Source organism: Bufo gargarizans, chromosome 7 (genome assembly GCF_014858855.1).
Source record: "Bufo gargarizans isolate SCDJY-AF-19 chromosome 7, ASM1485885v1, whole genome shotgun sequence".
In the NCBI taxonomy this organism is placed as follows: domain Eukaryota; kingdom Metazoa; phylum Chordata; class Amphibia; order Anura; family Bufonidae; genus Bufo; species Bufo gargarizans.
The window spans coordinates 32,986,890-33,002,297 of NC_058086.1; positions in this window are offsets into that span (position 1 = coordinate 32,986,890).

Consider the following 15,408-nt stretch of genomic DNA (forward strand, 5'->3'; position numbering starts at 1 on the left):
TCAGCAGCAATATATCAGCAGCAGTGGATATGGTCTATGAGCAGCAATATAGATAGCAATAGATCAATAGCAATCCTATGTGCAACAGGATAGAAGAACCAGCAGCATAAAGGTGAATGTCCAGCAGTGGCTAGGACGAAAAGTGTTGCGACCGTGCTCATCTGCTCTTATAATAAATAAATACCATTCTTCATCACTTATTCAATCTTTCCATCCAGAGATATTCTCTCTATTCTATATCTTCTTAATCGCCCCTATATTCGAGCCGCCTAAGTGGAGTGTAAATTTGTTTGCTGTCCTTTTTTATCAAACGCGTTTCAGGGCCAACAGAACGCCCTTTCCTCGGTGGTAGGCAGTAAATGCGATAATGTTCTTTTTTTTGCTGCCTTCTGTTGGCCCCGAAACGCGTTTGGTAAAAAGGACAGCAAACAAATTTACACTTCACTTATGTGGCTCGAATATTGGGGCGATAAAAAATTATCCGAATTTGGAACTATCGATCAAACTATTATACTTCTGATACAGCGAAGCGAAGGAATTTTAGGACCTAGAAAACACGCCATGCTTCCTGCTTCCATCCCGTGGGACGCCAAGAGAGGATGGCTGGATCACATGGGACTCCGCGTAGGTCCTAGCAGGTCAAAGAGGAAGAGGTACCCCGGAGAAGCCGCATACGGCGTGGAGTGGTAAAGTACATTTACACACATCGATTCTCTGTGTGTAATTGCGCAATATATAATAGAGAGAATATCTCTGGATGGAAAGATTGAATACGTGACGAAGGACGTTATTTATTTATTATAAGAGCAGATGAGCACGGTCACAACACAGGTGGAGATTCACCTTTATGCTGCTATTTTTTTGTTGCTGGTTCTTCTATCCTGTTATTCTATATTGCTGCTCATAGACCATATCCACTGCTGCTAATATATTGCTGCTGATTCATACTTATTGGCGGTTTTATTTTTGGTATTTTAGTATACAAGTTTATTTTATTGTGTGGTGCTTTTAATGTTTTATATTACATTAAATATCATTTTTACTTGATTTATGGCTGATAGTCCATGTGGCCCGGATATTTGAGTGCCCCCCCCCACACACATTACTTTAATTTTGATATCTATACGGGCTGTGGGTGAGCCAGAGGGGTGTGCACCTATTTCATCTCTACTTCGGTGCGTGAGCCGCTTGCAACTGTTTTTGTTACAGATGTTGATATCACTAGAGCCCAACGGAGCATCGGAGGTCTGCAAGAGAAGGTGCGTTGAGCTGACCCCGGGAGGCAGATAAGTAAGCTTCCTTTTTGACATCCCGCACAATGGAGGAAGGGGGGGTTGCTAAACCTCCCTCATTCTTGCACAACCCCTTTAAAATTTCAAAGATGGCAGTTCATAAGAACAAGGTCAAGCAGCAAACATTGGGAACAACAAAGCTACAGTCTGGCAGAGGGCGGAGACGACTCTCTACTGACCATGATGACCACCACCTCATTTGAATCACACTTAACAACTGTAGGATGACATCAAGTGACCTACAAAAAAAATAGCAAGCAGGAGCTGGGGTGAAATGCATTGGGAGTCCGGTTCAAAACAGGCTTCTAGAGGCAGGGCTGAAGTGATGCAAAGCTCAAAAAAAGCCCTTCATCAATGAAAAGAAAAGAGGAGCCACACTGAAGTCTGCAAAAGACCATAAGGATTGGACCGTAGGTCATCTTCTCTAATGAGTCCTATTTTTAGCTTTGCCCAACACCAGGTTGTATAATAGTTAGACGGAGACTTGGAGAGGCCTACAAGCCACTGTGAAATTCAGTGCAGGATCTGTCATGATGTGGGGGTATTTGATGGCTTGTGACCATCCATCCAAGATTTGTCTTTGTGAAGGACACATGAATCAAGCCACATACAAAGTTATCCCGGATGAAAACCTTTCTTATTTTATTTTTTTAAACAAAGTTGCGTCTTATGGGCTGAAAAATACAGTAGATAGCTATATATCAGCAGAATGAAGCTGCTTCACATGTGTGTATTTAATTTGTTGCTTGTGTAGGTTCCTCCATAACAGTAATCACTGCAGAAAATGCACCAAAATGATATGCAACTGACAATACTAGCTAATTCCTCAGGCCGATGTTAAAAGCTGAGAACTTTGCTAATATCTTCCAGTCAGGAACACATCGGGCCCCTCATGCATCACGGTGTCTCAGCACGCATGGGGTCCTACCACTAAACTAACCGTGGATACAGGATCTCTCAGCTTCTATGGCCAATAGGGGTCATGTGATGGTGCCATATTTGCTTTTGTATTATGGTTTTTTTAAATGAATATCTCAGGAACAGTAGGTCCTAGAAAGCTGAAACCTTCAGAAGCACCTGATTTACCTATGTGGCAATTTTTTTGTAGATTGGTCCAGTCGTTTGGCCCTAAATAAAGAACGGACACTAGAAATTCATTGTGATTTATATATATATATACACATATAATGTAATTGATATTGTTGCATTGTCAAGGCAGGACTTGCACACTGCAGTATATTCATGGAGCAGGTGTGAGATTGTGGATATATAATGTCAGATTGTGCAACCGACTGTTTCTCTGTTGATACATGAATTACAGCTCAGCATTAAGTTCTATTAACCCTTTCTTCAGAGCTTTTTGCAAAAATATAGGTAAAGGTGATCTAAGGTTATTGGATCATCTGTACAAAGCCACCATAGGTAGCCAAATGCCGAGAAGCCTTACTCATAAGCCTACACAGATGACATCTTTTTTCTTACAATCATTTTTTACATTTTCCTGTTTAGCTAAAAACCAAAGTCATCTTCTCAGTACGGTATCTGCAATAGGAAAAGATGCTACTACTTTGCACTGGGCAAGTCTATAAAACCAGGACTGTCCTGCTGTCTACCCAAACAGGAAAGATCTCTTAAGACTTCAGCACAGAAGGTATGTTTGCTTCAAAAGGTAGCCACCACTAGAGGGAGCTTTCTGCATATGTATATGTGAAGGCCTTTGATTCCTTGAGGCATCATGGTCATGGTCTAGGTATGCCTACTACCCGTGCACCCCTTTAACCTAGGCCCCCAGCTTTAAAATGACCCATGGAGCTGGAATATGATATCCTGTACCTCCAACCACCATCACGGGCACCGCACAAGTATGCATTTATGTTAATTCCACTTTTATTCCTCTAGGGGGCAGAACACAACATTCTCCATTGAACAATACTATACTAGTTTGCATCAGAATTGGCGTATTATTTGGTAGCCAAAAGCAGGAGTGGGTACAAAACACAGAAGACATGCAAATATTCCATTCACGTGTCATCTCTGTTTTGGATCCACTCCTGTTTTTTTTTTGGCTTTATCAATACTGATGGATTACTGACCAAATGCTGACCTAGTGAAGGTTGATGCTTCACAGACAGGATCCGTTTTTTGGGGGTTATTGTTCTGGCGGATCAGAGGAAGGGCAAAATAATCAGTGACGTCAACACAAACGTACTGCTGACACCCTCCCTACTCTGTCGGGGGCTCTACTTGTATAAGCGTTTAATAGAACAGGTTCTGTAGACATCTATGTGGAATCAGCTGACGACGGTGTAAAAGGAGTGCGCTTCTTGGAGCTATCATTGACCTGTAAGGCTGAGTTTACACTTGAGTTATTTGGTCAGTGTTGGTCCCGTGACTGCACAAATAAGTGAAGTGTGCAGTGAAGTGCGACTCCTGTCATCTGCATGTCATACTGACTCACAGTGTTACAGTTACTGCAAGGCACAGTGTTCTACACCACTATAAAGGCTCTCTGCAGCCAGGAAATAGCCGGGGTTTTTTACGCGATTCGCCGTGAATAATTTCTTTTAAAAAAATTGGCGAACTGGCCGAATTGAACTTTTTGGAAATTTGCTCATCTCTAATTATTATTTACTAAATATTGATCTTGAATAGAAATGAGTAAATTTCTTAAATTGTGATCCTGGTCCAAATCAGATGGCCAATTCAATTTCAGTTCCAATAAATTCAACCCGAATTGAAAGTGCCTGTAAAGTCTCTCTCTCCTCTCCATCTCCCTCCCTCCCTTTCTTGTCTCTTTCTCCCTCCCTCCCTCCCTTCGTCATTCTCTCTCTGCCTCCCTGTTTCTCTGTCCATCTCCCTCCCTCCATCACTCTCACTCTCACTCTCTCCCTTCCTCCCACCCTCTCTCTCGTCTCTCTACCACCCTCCCTTCGTCTCTCTCCCTCCCTGTTTCATTGTCCATCTCCCTCCGTCACTCTCTTTCCCTCCCACCCTCTCTCACTCTCTTTCGTTTCTCTCTCCCACTTTCCCACCCTCCCTCTCCCTACCTCCCACCTTGTTTCTCTCTCCCTCCGTCACTCTCATGCTCTCTCTCCCTCCATCACTCTCTCATCCTCCCACCTTGTTTCCCTCTCCACCTCCCACCCATCCTCTCTCTCATCTGTCTCTCTCCCTCCCTCCTTCCCACATTGTTTCTCTCTCCATCCCCCGCCCTCCATCATTCTCACTCCCTCCTCCCACCCTCTCTCTCTTGTCTCTCTCCCACCATCACTCTCACTTCCTCCCACCCTCTCTCTCTCTTTTCTCTCTCCCACCATCCACTCTCTCTTACTCCCACCCACCCTCTCAGCTCTCCCCCCCACCCCCTCCCTCTGTCACTCTCTCTACCTCTCACCCTCTCTTTCTCGTCTCTCTCCATCCTTCTCTTTCTCTTCTCTTTCTCGAATCACACAAAATTCAGTTCGTTTCAATCAAAACCTTTTAGAAAATTTGGGATGAATTTATGAATTTGAGAATTGATTTGTTCATCTCCAGTCCTGAAATATCATCAAGGAGATGGTTGGAAGTTGTGAATAACAATAGGAACATTTAAAAAATGTTTTTATAATAAAGGCTCAGTAAGATGTATGAATAGATATGGATGGCGCCCATGGGGAGACATACCGGAAAACATTGGATCTGCTGTTATAAAAAGAAGGGAGCCAAGACAAGGTAAAACTAAATAAAAAAAAATTTTCTTTCCCCTCGCCTCTGTGGGGCAGTTGAGTAGGAATTGCAATAAAATGCAAACATAAAAAATGTATATTAACAGAATTGTTCCTCACCTTGCCTGGACAAAATGGCTTTTATGTAGTCTGGATGATAGATAGTGAGAGTGGCAAAGACATTTTCAAGCCATATGGGGAAGGCACAATCAAATTGCTTTGCATAACCATTTATAATGTCCAAATCAGTCCCGTCTTGTTTGAACTGTTAAGAAGAAGAAAGATTTCAGCTAAAACCTCAGCTTGTCCTATCACGATTCAGAGCAGAAGGCCACCTAGCCTAGATGTTTCAGTGCAGGTCCTTGCTGCAGAGCTTCAAGGTCATACATTTTGGAAATATATTTTATATAGACTGGGGTTCAATGTTAACTGTGCAAAAAAGACGTATCAAGTCAATAGGATCTAATATGTGAAATATCCCATGTGAATATACCAAGTGATTGTCTCCAAAATTACCTCTAAATGAAGTTGTCTTCTCCTGGAGCTTTGTAGCCCATTATTGTGTTAGAGCCTGGTCCCACTTGAAGACCCTCTTGTACTTTGGTATGCAAGTCTTATGCTGTTTGGGGACATTCAGTCATTTTTTGTCTATCTCACCCTCCCCCAAACCTACATCGGTCTTAAAAAATATAAAGGGATTGTTGAGAACATAGCAATGGCTTGGTCATGCAGCCTATATTGTGGTTCCTCAAGAGCATGATTGGCAACCTTTCTACCACATTAGGAAACCCCCCAAAAAGGTAACCCTCCTCAGGAAACCCTAAAACTACTTTATCTCTACTATTACTCTTGCTGTCTTCTGAGAAACCCCTGGCCAATATTGGAGGACCTTAGAGGATCCACACAATCCTGGTTTCATCCCTCTTGCCTAATTTACCTGTAAAGAAGTTCATTTTTTATGTCTTTTTTTAAATCCAAATATGATTATTTTGAGAGATTCTTGGATACTCCTTTCCAGAAAATTAAGACGGCCATACACGTCAGATTACTGTTGTCCAAATAGCATTCAAGAGATAGCTGTCTCTCCCAATCCCATCATAGACATAGAGGCATGCTCAGCTGAGACAGAGTCAGGCGACCCCAATACACATCAGGTTGATGGCCAATGCAACTCGGGGTTAGGCCAAAATATATCTAAAGTGTATGACCAGCTTAAGAAATGATGCCCCAAGCAATGTTCGTCAGCCAGGGTACGAAACCCACAGACAAGGAACCCTGTCGTAGACGCAGCATAGCTGATGCAGATTGGTGCTCTCAGGACCTCCATGTTCCCAAATAGGATTTTCCCAAGCAAAGGCCTCATCAGACAGCAGGGACACAATGAAGGCAACCTTGGACCGCTCAGTGGGAAACTTCTGCCCATGCAACTCAAAGTGGATCAGGCACTGGTTCAGGAATCCACAACAGGTTTTTGGATCTCCACCATTGCGTGATGGGAGAGGGAGTTGCTCACTAGTGATGGCCGAACATAGGCCGGGACTGCTTTCGCGGCGGGCCCCATTGACTTTAATGGGAGGCGAACCTGAAAAACCTTCAGCTCATATTTGAAGCCACCAAATACTTACTAGAAGTGCACAAATAGTCCCCCAACATGGACAGTGACATACAAGAGGGGGATCATTGCCAAAATTCCCACAAAAAATATGTATTTTAATCAGGGGCCATTTTTATGCATCTTAAAGGGAAACTCTCAAAAATGTGACCTGCTGGAGCCTAGAAAATTTTTATTTTAGGCCACGGGAGTACAGGCCCCACAAATTAGGCATTCACCTGACAGAAAAGAACTTGTGATTATGTGGCTGGAGGTACATTAGGCAGTCACTGGCTAAAACTGGGCCCAGTTGCTTCTGGGGGGCCCAAGGCAGCTGCCTCTTGAGCCCTGCTGGCCACTGCCCACAATAGCCGGCTCCGTGTCCCGATCCTATCCTTCACTATGTGAGTGGCATGGCTCGCATAGTGAAGGACTTACCTGGAGGGCCGGGAAGCAGTGAAAGCTCTATACTCACCTCTTCCTGTTCCTCGGCTCTCTGCTGTGAGGTCACGCTGTGACCTTACACTGTGCGTGCCAGTTCACAACACAGCAGACTGAAGAGGAGGAAGACCGAGCGTGGGCGGTGAGGAGCGGCAGCGTCCGGAGCAGGAAAGGTAAGTGTTTTTTTAATTTTACTTTATATGAGGCTGATGAAGGCACTGGGGGCTGAAGAGAGGCATATGAGGGCTGAAGAGAGGCATATGGGGGCTGAAGCGAGGCAAATGGGGGCTGAAGAGAGGCATATGGGGGCTGATATGAGGCATATGGGGCTGATATGGGGGCTGATATGAGTGATATGGGGGGTGATATGGGGGGCTGATGTGAGGCATATGGGGGCTAATATGGGGGCTGATATGAGGCATATGGGGGCTGATATAGGGGCTGATGAAAGGCATGGGGCTCTTATCTGAGGTCTGATTGGGGGTCATTCACATTGGGGTCTGAGCTGAGGTCTGATTTGGGGTCTGATCTGAGGTCTTATTGGGGTCTTATTAACATTGGGGGTCTGATTGTTAGACTGACCTGAGGTGTCAGGAAAAATATTTTTTTCTTATTGTCCCCCTCTAAAATCTAGGTCCGTCTTATAGGGTGAAAAATATGGTACTTGCTTGCTTTTATGTGAGTAAGAGTGCTGGGTGGTTGAAGAAGGGGAGGGATAACCAAGTGGTGGGAGGGAGGGATGGATGGAGGGGTTAGTAGTACAGTACTATCTGCACATTGTAAAATAAAAAAAGTAATCTGCAAAATACTATATATTTGTGTCAGAAGTTGTGCTTTTTTTTAATTTTTAGAATAATGATACAACCATTTTATTTGACACTTTTGTGCTGATTCTTTTCCCCCCCTCTATATTAAGGGACACTATAGTCACCAGAACCACAACAGCTAAACGTAGTAGTTCTGGTGTCTATAGCATGTCTCTGCAAGCTTTGTAATGTAAACACTGCCTTTTCAGAAAAAAAGTCAGTATTTACATTACTGCGAAGGAACACCTCTAGTGGCCACTCATCAAACTGCCACTCATCAGACGGCCACTCATCAGACTGCCACTAGAGGTGCTTCCTAGTCCACAACGTGCAACACTGGCATTCACGTTTAAACACTCGTCATAGAAATGCATTGATTCAAAGCATCTCTATGAAGTCACGCATGCGCAATACCTCCCAATGCTTCCCTATGGGAAAGCAGTGAGTTGACTACGATATACTCACACACTACACATTTTTTGTGTGTGTGTTGTGGTGGAGGGAGCGAATGCATGCTAGGGTGTGGGAAGGCAGGATCCAAGGGAATTCTTGCCATGGTCCAATCAATAATAAAGACGGCCCTGGCCCACATGACTGCCTCCCCAAACTACATCTTCTACTGTGCAAGCGCTAAAAAGTGATCACTCTCAGCACCTGCACAGAAGAGATGCAGCCATGGAGGCAGTCATCTGGGTAAATCATAAGACTGCCGACACCATGGATGCTATAGATGTGGCTGTCCCATAGTCAATGGGACAACTCGTTTAGGCGGTGGTCTGCTGGGGAACTGCAGGAAATTCTAAGACCATTTGATCGAAATATTCCAGGTTTTTCATATAATGGCATTAGATTATTTTTATTCATAGTATATACAGCTTTAGAAAAAAAAATTAAGAGTCCTCTCCAATTTTTTCTTAAATGAGCATCTCCCCAAGTATGGCAGCCTTTCCATTCCAGTGTTTGTTGAATTCCCCCACAGGCACCCCTCTATTCTAGTCATTGAGGTGCTGAGTAGGCGATCACCCAAAGTCTCATTCACACGTCAGTCATTCACGATCATTTATTTTAATGTGGGTTCGTGTTTTTTTTTTTTTAATATAGTTTTCTTGAAAGTTTTCATTATAACAACAATTTTTTTTCCTGTTGTATGTGTAGTCTGTACCATGGGTCTTTAGTCCAATTCAGCAAACCATTTAGTATAGCGAAACAGCTGAATAGTCGCTAATATCTCCGAGTCAGTAAAGAAGGCTGTCATATACATTCTCCACCTTCTAAAAAAATAAGTTGTTGATGCTGATTTACAGTGTTCTGTGTCAATACGCTCTAATGCTAAGCATCTAGTCATGTGCTGAATGATCTCTTTCAATGGTGGAGTATCTGGACTAAGCCAATGATTTAAAAGGCATATTTTGGCCACAAGCATTGCCACATGAGGTTTCGTGGTTTTAGCATGGAAGCATGCTATATTTTGTCCGTCACGCCCATTATAGTCTATGGATCCTTGAAAAACACGGACCCAACACGGATGTCACCCGTGTTTCATAGACCAGAGAGTGTAAAACGGACATACGGACCAAACATGAACCCTTTGTGGACATCTTCACAGGTGAATCACTGACCATCTTATCACGGATAACATCACGGACACGTGTGAATGAGGCTTTAACCAAATCTTATTTAACGAGCAACAGTTTAAAAACCTTGTTAGGGGGAGTTTGCGTCTCCATTTCATTTTTTGTTCTTCTGATCCATCAGAAGAACAGAAAAAAAGGTCTTGTAAAAAAAAGGGATCCTGCACATTTGGCATCCGTTTTTTTTTAAACAGAAAAAAATGACCTGCATGCAGTAATTTTTTTTTCTCTGACGGAAATGATCCAAATGGGTGCCAAATGTGCAACAGGATCTGCTTTTTTTTATAGGATCCAGTTTTTTCTGTACTTCTGATGGATCAGAAGAACAGAAAATGAAACGGCGATGTGAACTCTCCCTTACAGAACCAGTTGGATGGCAAAAGCAATGCTAGTAGTACCTAAAAAGTAAGTGTAATGAAAAACTACAGACCATGCCAAAAGAGCTGAAAAGAAAAGTTGTGAGAGAGGAAAAGAAGAGTTCATCTTTAGCTTTACTGGCAGAGGGATACAGTGAGCGTCAGATTGCTTCTACCCTTAAAGGGGTTGTACAAGAATGGGGAAGCTTACTTACCTGCTTCCCGGGGCTGGCTCCTCGCTACTTTTCTTGCAGTCCTGCAATGCTTCTCTGGGGTCCAGCGATGTCAACATCTGGTTTGACATCACCTGCAGCCAATCACAGGCCACAGCAGTGTCAGGGTCCCCTTGTGTCATGACAAAGGGTCACATGGCCGCAAGGGGAGCCTGACACTGCCGCGGCCTGTGATTGGCTGAGGCAATGTCAAACCAGATGTTGATATTACTGGAGCAGAGCATCGGAGGTCTGCAAGAGAAGGTGTGGGGAGCTGGCAGATAAGTAAGCTTCCTTTTGCTATCCCGCAGAATGGAGGAAGGGGGGGTTGCTAAACCTCCCCCATTCTTGCACAACCCCTTTAAAATTTCAAAGATGGCAGTTCATAAGAACAAGGTCAAGCAGCAAACATTGGGAACAACAAAGCTACAGTCTGGCAGAAGGCGGAGACGACTCTCTACTGACCATGATGACCACCAACTCATTTGAATCACACTTAACAACCGTAGGATGACATCAAGTGACCTACAAAAAAAATAACAAGCGGGAGCTGGAGTGAAATGCATTGGGAGTCCGGTTCAAAACAGGTTACTAGAGGCAGGGCTGAAGTGGTGCGAAGCTCAAAAGAAGCCCTTCATCAATGAAAGGCAAAGAAGAGCCAGGCTGAAGTCTGCAAAAGACCATAAGAATTGGACCGTAGGTCATCTTCTCTGATAAGTCCAATTTTTTGCTTTGCCCAACAACAGGTCGTGTAATGGTTAGACGGAGACCTGGAGAGGCCTAGAAGCCACTGTGAAATTTGGTGCAGGATCTGTCATGATGTGGGGGTATTTGATGGTTTGAAGTTGTGACCATCCATCCAAGATTTGTCTTTGTAAAGGACACATGAATCAAGCCACGTACAAAGTAATCCCGGATGAAAACCTTTCTTATATTTTTTTTTTTTAAACAAAGTTGCTTCTTATGGGCTGAAAAATACAGTAGATAGATATATACTAGCAGAATGAACCTGCTTCACATGTGTGTATTTAATTTGTTGTTTGTGTAGGTTCCTCCATAACAGTGACATCCAAGTGCCCCTATAAAAAGTGAAGAAAAATGGCTGGGTTGTTATAAACCTGGTCTAAAACTTTATGTATGTCAGAGAGATGAAGAATACAGGATCTCTCAGCTTCTATGGCCAATAGGGGTCATGTGATAGTGCCATATTTGCTTTTGTATTATGAGTTTTTTTATGAATATCTCAGGAACAATAGGTCCTAGAAAGCTTAAACCTTCAGAAGCACCTGATTTACCTATGTGGCAAATTTTTTGTAGATTGGTCCAGTCGTTTGGCCCTAAATAAAGAACGGACACTAGAAATTCATTGTGATATATATATATATATATATATACAGACGTGGACAAAATTGTTGGTACCCTTTGGTCAATGAAAGAAAAAGTCACAATGGTCACAGAAATAACTTTAATCTGACAAAAGTAATAATAAATTAAAATTCTATAAATGTTAACCAATGAAAGTCAGACATTGTTTTTCAACCATGCTTCAACAGAATTATGTAAAAAAATAAACTCATGAAACAGGCATGGACAAAAATGATGGTACCCCTAACTTAATATTTTGTTGCGCAACCTTTTGAGGCAATCACTGCAATCAAACGCTTCCTGTAACTGTCAATGAGACATCTGCACCTCTCAGCAGGTATTTTGGCCCACTCCTCATGAGCAAACTGCTCCAGTTGTGTCCGGTTTGAAGGGTGCCTTTTCCAGACTGCATGTTTCAGCTCCTTCCAAAGATGCTCAATAGGATTGAGGTCAGGGCTCATAGAAGGCCACTTTAGAATAGTCCAATTTTTTCCTCTTAGCCATTCTTGGGTGTTTTTAGCGGTGTGTTTTGGGTCATTGTCCTGTTGCAAGACCCATGACCTGCGACTGAGACCAAGCTTTCTGACACTGGCTAGTACATTTCTCTCTAGAATTCCTTGATAGTCTTGAGATTTCATTGTACCCTGCACAGATTCAAGACACCCTGTGCCAGACGCAGCAAAGCAGCCCCAGAACATAACAGAGCCTCCTCCATGTTTCACAGTAGGGACAGTGTTCTTTTCTTGATATGCTTCATTTTTTCGTCTGTGAACATACAGCTGATGTGCCTTGGCAAAAACTTCGATTTTTGTCTCATCTGTCCACAGGACATTCTCCCAGAAGCTTTGTGGCTTGTCAACATGTAGTTTGGCATATTCCAGTCTTGCTTTTTTATGATTCGTTTTCAACAATGGTGTCCTCCTTGGTCGTCTCCCATGTAGTCCACTTTGGCTCAAACAACGACGGATGGTGCGATCTGACACTGATGTTCCTTGAGCATGAAGTTCACCTTGAATCTCTTTAGAAGTCTTTCTAGGCTCTTTTGTTACCATTCGGATTATCCGTCTCTTAGATTTGTCATCAATTTTCCTCCTGCGGCCACGTCCAGGGAGGTTGGCTACAGTCCCATGGATCTTAAACTTATGAATAATATGTGCAACTGTACTCACAGGAACATCTAGTTGCTTGGAGATGGTCTTATAGCCTTTACCTTTAACATGCTTGTCTATAATTTTCTTTCTGATCTCTTGAGACAGCTCTTTCCTTTGCTTCCTCTGGTCCATGTCGAGTGTGGTACACACCATATCACCAAACAACACAGTGATTACCTGGAGCCATATATATAGGCCCAATGGCTGATTACAAGGTTGTAGACACCTGTGATGCTAATTAGTGGACACACCTTGAATTAACATGTCCCTTTGGTCACATTATGTTCTGTGTTTTCTAGGGGTACCATCATTTTTGTCCATGCCTGTTTCATGAGTTTATTTTTTTACATAATTCTGTTGAAGCATGGTTGAAAAACAATGTCTGACTTTCATTGGTTAACATTTATAGAATTTTAATTTATTATTACTTTTGTCAGATTAAAGTTATTTCTGTGACCATTGTGACTTTTTCTTTCATTGACCAAAGGGTACCAACAATTTTGTCCACGTCTGTATATATATAATGTAATTGATATTGTTGCATTGTCAAGGCAGGACAGAGGGACTTGCACACTGCAGTATATTCATGGAGCAGGTGTGAGATTGTGGATATATAATGTCAGATTGTGCAACCGACTGTTTCTCTGTTGATACATGAATTACAGCTCAGCATTAGGTTCCATTAACCCTTTCTTCAGAGCTTTTTACAAAAAGAAAGGTAACCTAAGGTTATTGGATCATCTGTTCAGAGCCACCATAGGTAGCCAAATGCCGAGAAGCCTTACTCATAAGCCTACACAGATGACATATTTTTTCTTACAATCATTTTTTACATTTTCCTGTTTAGCTAAAAACCAAAGTCATCTTCTCGGTACGGTATCTGCAATAGGAAAAGATGTTACTACTTTGCACTGGGCAAATCTATAAAACCAGGACTGTCCTGCTGTCTACCCAAACAGGAAAGATCTCTCAAGGCTTCAGCACAGAAGGTATGCTTCCTCCAAAAGGTAGCTACCACTAGAGGGAGCTTTCTGCATATACAGTACAGACCAAAAGTTTGGACACACCATCTCATTCAAAGAGTTTTCTTTATTTTCATGACTATCAAAATTGTAGATTCACCATGAAGGCATCAAAACTATGAATTAACACATGTGGAATTATATACATAACAAAAAAGTGTGAAACAACTGAAAATATGTCATATTCTAGGTTCTTCAAAGTAGCCACCTTTTGCTTTGATTACTGCTTTGCACACTCTTGGCATTCTCTTGATGAGCTTCAAGAGGTAGTCACCTGAAATGGTCTTCCAAGGAGTTCCCAGAGATGCTTAGCACTTATTGGTCCTTTTGCCTTCACTCTGCTCGATTGGGTTCAGGTCCGGTGACTGTGGAGGCCAGGTCATCTGGCGCAGCACCCCATCACTCTCCTTCATGGTCAAATAGCCCTTACACAGCCTGGAGGTGTGTTTGGGGTCATTGTCCTGTTGAAAAATAAATGATGGTCCAACTAAACGCAAACCGGATGGAATAGCATGCCGCTGCAAGATGCTGTGGTAACCATGCTGGTTCAGTATGCCTTCAATTTTGAATAAATTCCCAACAGTGTCACCAGCAAAGCACCCCCACACCATCACACCTCCTCCTCCATGCTTCACGGTGGGAACCAGGCATGTAGAGTCCATCCGTTCACCTTTTCTGCGTCGCACAAAGACACGGTGGTTGGAAACAAAGATCTCAAATTTGGACTCATCAGACCAAAGCACAGATTTCCACTGGTCTAATGTCCATTCCTTGTGTTCTTTAGCCCAAACAAGTCTCTTCTGCTTGTTGCCTGTCCTTAGCAGTGGTTCCCTAGCAGATATTCTACCATGAAGGCCTGATTCACACAGTCTCCTCTTACCAGTTGTTCTAGAGATGTGTCTGCTGCTAGAACTCTGTGTGGCATTGACCAGGTCTCTAATCTGAGCTGCTGTTAACCTGCGATTTCTGAGGCTGGTGACTCGGATGAACTTATCCTCCGCAGCAGAGGAGACTCTTGGTCTTCCTTTCCTGGGGCGGTCCGCATGTGAGACAGTTTCTTTGTAGCGCTTGATGGTTTTTGTGACTGCACTTGGGGACACTTTCAACGTTTTCCCAATTTTTCGGACTGACTGACCTTCATCTCTTAAAGTAATGATGGCCACTCGTTTTTCTTTACTTAGCTGCTTTTTTCTTGCCATAATACAAATTCTAACAGTCTATTCAGTAGGACTATCAGCTGTGTATCCACCTGACTTCTCCACAACGCAACTGATGGTCCCAACCCCATTTATAAGGCAAGAAATCCCACTTATTAAACCTGACAGGGCACACCTGTGAAGTGAAGACCATTTCAGGTGACTACCTCTTGAAGCTCATCAAGAGAATGCCAAGAGTGTGCAAAGCAGTAATCAAAGCAAAAGGTGGCTACTTTGAAGAACCTAGAATATGACATATTTTCAGTTGTTTCGCACTTTTTTGTTATGTATATAATTCCACATGTGTTAATTCATAGTTTTGACGCCTTCAGTGTGAATCTACAATTTTCATAGTCATGAAAATAAAGAAAACTCTTTGAATGAGAAGGTGTGTCCAAACCTTTGGTCTGTACTGTATATGTGAAAGCCTTAGATTCCTTGAGGCATCATGGTCTAGGTATGACTACTACCCGTGCACCCCTTTAACCTAGGCCCCCAGCTTTAAAATGACCCATGGAGCTGGAATAAGATATCCTGTAGCTCCAACCACCATCACGGGCACCGCACATAAGTATGCATTCATGTTAATTCCAATTTTTTTCCTCTAGGGGGCAGAACACAACATTCTCCATTGAACAATA